Below are 6,000 nucleotides of genomic sequence, written 5' to 3' on the forward strand. Positions count from 1 at the left end.
ACTTGCTTGCGTTTCTTCATTCTGGTTATTTTCGTCATTGCCACTAATTTCATCAAACTGTCTTTTTCTAGTAATACGTCTCTTGACAGGAAGCAAAGGTTGTACACCCATGTCAATTGCAATAGATCTCGCAATATCCAGACTAGTTGCAAAGCCGTCATTTCTGTACTTCTTAAAATATGAGATGGCACCTTCAATTTGTTTAAAAGTAACATCAATGCACACAAACTTAGACTGCAACTTCTTACTCACCATGTTTAAAGTGAACAAAATGCCATGCCAAATGACCATGCCAAGTAAAAATTCAAATTTCTCAAGTGCGCTAGCCAAAGATTTTGCGTTGTTCTTAGTCTTGGCGTCATCGGTAGAAGTTCTCTTCAATTCCAGTAATGCTTTTCTTAACTCGGGTGCTTGATATCTGATAGCCTGAACACTCTTTATTCGACTCTCCCATCGAGTGTTACACAAAGACTTAACTGTCATTTTTGGAACATGATCAAGCAATAGCTGCCATCTTTTAGTAGAGCTTGAAAACAATATATAAATTCTTTGCACAACACCAAAGAAGGTAATAGCTTTACCGCAAGATTTTGCCATATCACTAAGAGTAAGGTTCAGGCTATGACAAGCGCATGGCATGAATAATGCTCTTGGATTAGTTTCAAGTAGTCTGCTCTGTACCCCTTGGTGTTTTCCCTTCATGTTCGAACCATTGTCATACCCTTGTCCACAAACATCTTTAACATCCAAACCAACAGATTTAAGTGAATCTATTAACACATTATAAAGTCCAAGTCCGGATGTATCATCCACCTTCAAGAACTTCAGAAAAAACTCCTCTATTTTTATAGTAGTACTTGACATGTTTACGCACCTCACAATTAGAGTCATTTGTTCTTGATGGCTCACGTCAGGTGTACAGTCCAAGATGACAGAGAAATACCTAGCATCCTTAATTATCCTTAACAGAGAATATTTAACAGTGCGACCAAGAAGGGAAATTAACTCATTCTGAATATTATGGCCAAGATAATGATGACGGATTTCACTATTCTTAATGCGCCGAAGATGCTCTTGCATTACAGGATCAAATTCTGCCATCATTTCAATTACTCCCAAAAAAATTCCGTTATTATCTTGATATAATTTCTCATTCGATCCTCGAAAAGCTAGACTATGTTTAGCAAGAAATTTCACAGCAGCAACAATTCTAATTAAAACAAGTCTCCATCGCTCCTTCTCCCTTGCAATCTCTTGTTGCATGTCTTTATCAATTGTTTCCTTCTTACTTAGTGATATGCTCAACACTATTCTCATGCAATTTGAGTTTCTCACTAAGATGTCTCCAATGCTTCAATCCCTCGGATGCTAGCAGACTTTTGATTTTTCCATATTTAAACAATTTGCAACAAAAGAAGTAGACTTTATTCACGTGTTTAGAGTACACTAACCACCTCCGGTCACTGAACTCGCCATTCCTTAACTTTCCTGTGTAGTAATCATATGAAAAATGCCTGCCACTAATTTCATCTTCAGGAAACTCAAGATTGTATTCCCTTATAGGTCCATTTTCAATGAGAATATCTCTTGATTTATTGTCAAGAATATTCCAAGTTCTAGGATCATATATATCAAAAGAAGAACCCTGCTCAGCTGCATTTCCAAGATTCTCATGGTCACTTAAATTTTCCGTGTGCTGATCGGCATCATTTTCCACAACATTATTTTCCTCGACATGATTTTCCTCAACGGCATTCTTAGTATCATCAGGTTTTTCTTCACCATTTGTGATATATAATTGCTCTGAATTTGTAGCAGCACCAGTCCTCAAGACAAACATATCCATAGCGCCTTCCTGAGATTTAATCAACTTGTCTACTCTTTTCTTGTTGTTTCTTTTCTCACAGCCAGATAGATGTTTTTTAGGTAACATGATTATGCTGCAAGTGAGAAACACGAATACAGTATAAGAGATTGAAGATGTTATGTTTTTAGATGAGAAGTTTCAGAATTGAGACCATCGGAAAATATTCGCCTATAGATTAGGATTTATGAATTGATTGATCTGAGAATTATTACCTTCTGAATGATGATCTTGATCAGTTGATCTCTTCCCCGAATTCTTGCCGATTTGATCCCCAAACTCAGCTCCGGGTTCAGTGCGGTGCGCTGGTGTTGGCGTCAGGCGGCGTGCTGTTGTATCAATGCGTCTTCGTGCTCCTGTGTCGGTGCGTCTCCCTGGATTCCAGGAGAACGACAGGGGCAACATGCGTTGCCTGGGCTTGGTTGGGCAGGCCCTAGTGGTGGTTGCGTGCTACTTGCTGGGTGGGCTCAGAGCTACCTGGGCTGGACGTTAGTTATTCTTTTTTTTCACTACTCCGTAATATATATATATACTGCATATATACTATGGGCCCCCTTTTAGTCTGGGCCCCGGGCCGTCGCACCTCTCGCACTGGTCCAAAGCCGGCCCTGGGAGCGATGTGTGGACATTTGCCCGACTCATCCAACACAATAAGGTGCGGGAGAATGGCGCCTCCTCGCGCATTCCACCTCGTCAATTTTAGTGTGCTAGCGAGAGAAAAATATGAAGATAGTAAAAAAGCGCAGGGTGTCGGTGCCTTTCCCTTCCTCACGAAGCAAGACCCACCATTTCTTCTTTCTCTCCCAACAGATCGTATCACGCAACCTCCCCTTTCCTCCCTTCCCTAGGTTGCCGCTGCCACAGACCCATCAGCGCATCCCGGCTCCTCCGGCGCCCACCACCAGAGTCCGCCGCCTCTATCGCCGCCCCGAGCTCCGCCGCCTCCACCACCGGCTCCTCGTTGTAGTGCTAGCAGAGGCCCGAAGACCAGCTCCTCCACCCATCCCTTTCTTCCCCGAGTATGGCAGCGGGAGGAGGGCCGCGCCGCCGCTGACGAGCACGGTGGGACTACCTTCATCGGATATCTTGATTTGCATGACCCAGGTCGACGTCGCGACCGCTATCCAATGTGAGGAAGAGGAGTGGCCGCATCTGGAAGCAAGGGGGAGCAGCCGCGCCTAGAGGTGGTCGTCCCCGGCGCCCGCATCCTCGTAGTCGACCTTGTCCACCCGGACGACCAACCACACATGACTAATCCATGGTTTTGTTAACATCACCCTCTTTCTTTTTTTTATGCTCTGATCTTCAGAAATCCCGTCAAGATATGTCCTTGGTCACTGGAAAAGAGACATATTTTGAATGGTTGGATCTATCTGCGTCAGCAGAATCTGCTGCAAAGGTGGGTATTGGAATGCTCGTTCAAGGTATTTAATTTCTGCATTATATTTCTTACTAGCCATTGAGAGTCTGGTTCTTGCTGGGTTAAGGACATCTAACGTGGGAAGATTTAGTTTGCATTGCAATTGAGACCCATGTGACTCGGAGACGGGTCAAGGGCAACCTTTTTTTTTTAACATCAGTACAGACACAAGCGCTCATATACACGCACATACACGCATCCTATGAACGCACACACGCACACCCTACCCGGTCAAGGGCAACCTCTAATTTGATTGTTAATTACTCCCTCTGTACCGAATACTATGTTGCATAGCCCCGATGCAAGTGTGAGAGATCGTTGGGTCCATTTTTCCCTTGGTACAGAACTATGAATTACACCTACCACACAAATCATGAATTTGTGTTTTTTTTTGCAAAAATGATTCTTTTTTCTTTGCGGGTGAAAAACTTGTATTACTCAACTCATAGAATTACAATCATTAACAGCTAGCTGGACAGTTTCCTCAAGATCACAACCCAACCAAGCCATGGTTCTACCTTTGGTACGAGCAAAACTAGCTAAACTGACACTAACCCCATTTTGGGATCGAGATATATGAGTAATACATGATTCACGAAGACTTAAAAGATATCTAATTTCAGTAACTAAAGAATAGTACACCGATCTATCAATTTCTTTAGACTGAACAAGCTTAAATGCCACAATGAAATCCAACTCTATGGATATTGGATGATTGCTTCTCTGCAGGGAAAATGATTCAGATCCATTATCAAAATTCATCCAAAGTACAAAAGCACCTCAAACATAATAGAAAAATTATATCGAGATTCCAAGACCACCAAACGGCCACTACCGCCGTAAGAACATGGTTGGCTAGACAATCAAATCTTACCCTTGCTTTCCATAAGACTGCTGGATTCACCCCTGCGACCAGGCGTATGTGCGACCCTCGATCTCTAGGCTCCGAAAAATGAAACATATTGTTGGATCATGATTAACGGTACAACGCCACATCACACCACACGACACAAGAAAGAACACGGCAAGATACAAAGGTGCCGATGAGCACGTTACGAACTCATCTGTTTAGAAAAACATTTGGCCGTGGTGTCGTATAACTTTTTTTTCACACAGTACAGACGCAAACACTTATATATACGCGCATACACATATTCTATCCCTATGAGCATCTCGGAGAGACTGAGCCGGCGTGTCATCTTGGTGTTGTATAACTCAAGGGTATCCTTTGGACTTGGCACCGATTATTGTCTCTGCAGCCAGTTTCTTCCACGAGATGCGAAAACAGGTTCTCATCTTATTTTTTGAAACTTTTTTTTTTTTGAAACGGGTTCTCATCTTATCACTCAGAACAGAAACAGAAACAGAACCCTCAGCCCACCAAGATGTCGCGTAGCCTGTCTCTCCATTTGTGTAGGCGCATCCCATGATCACATCGCAGGCCGCCGCTTCGACAGTGCCACGGCATGTTGGAGATAGGAACAGCGCAAGAATCAATCCGTCCGTCAGCCAGTCAGTCCCGGATCGAACAGCCGCTTGACTGCACTGGGAAGCGACGCCGATGGGGTCGATGATCAGCAGCCTCCTCGCCAATCGCAGGCAGGCGACGTGTAGCGGAGCCGATGGATGGGCCACCGCGGCGACCTCCACGCCTGCCGCGTCGACGACCGGGCGCCGTCGCTTTCTTTCGTGGAGCCGGCCGGCAGCCCGCCGCTGGTCTCTGACGCGGCGTCGTCCTCGCCCACGTTGCCGCGAATTTATTCAGTCTGTCTGTCGGGGTCCAGCCAGTGCTGATGGATACACTGCTTCTCTCGACGTAGTAGTACTGGCACCGACTCCGGGCCCACATTATCGTGGTTTTGGATGGAGGTCCGCGTCCGTATCCAGCGAAGAAGCACAAATTCGGCAAACAGTCTCCACGGTTAGCACGTACGTCCTCCATATCTATAGAAAATCTCACATTTGCTGATGAACAGGCGAATCTCACAGGTGTTGTGGATTCGTATGGAGGGCCTGAATTCTGCGTATCACGGTCAAAGGTTTCAGACTGGTAAGCCAAGGAATGCATATGCTCTTATGTTTCAAGCAACATTTTTCGCTTTGTTACACTTCCACAAGAGTGGCAGTCCCACCTAATTAAGTTCCTCCTCCCACTAGCCGATTAACAAGGACCGTGGGCGAGCAGAAACAGAATATCTTTGACCAATTGATGAATTGTTCTTCAGAGAAGTTCAACGCTGCCGGTTAGTTTGTTAGTTTGTTCCTCCCTTTTGCACGTCGTGGGAATCTTCAAACAAGCGTGTCTACTATAGTAATTAAACAACTGATGCCATGTGTTTCATCAGAAGCCAACTGGACGCACATGAGTGCTAACCAGCGGTGCTTTATTTTAAGACGCGGATTAGGTAGATCTCGAGAATGATTTGGAGCCGACAGGGCCCAGATTTGGTGGCCTAAGCCTGCCATTAGCTTAGGCTGGTCACAATGGGGAGGAACTTAGGAGTAACGTCGCACACTCCAATACAACTTTGCTTATGTGGCACATATTTAATGAAGAGAGAGGTGCTTGTGGTAACTACTCCCTCCGGTCCTTTTTACTCTGCACATTGGTTTTGCCGAAAGTCAAACTTTGCTAAGTTTGACCAAATTTATATTAAAAATTATTAGCATCTGTAATATATAATAAATATAATATGAAAATATATTCCAAGATGAA

Source organism: Triticum dicoccoides, chromosome 2B (genome assembly GCF_002162155.2).
Source record: "Triticum dicoccoides isolate Atlit2015 ecotype Zavitan chromosome 2B, WEW_v2.0, whole genome shotgun sequence".
Classification (NCBI taxonomy): domain Eukaryota; kingdom Viridiplantae; phylum Streptophyta; class Magnoliopsida; order Poales; family Poaceae; genus Triticum; species Triticum dicoccoides.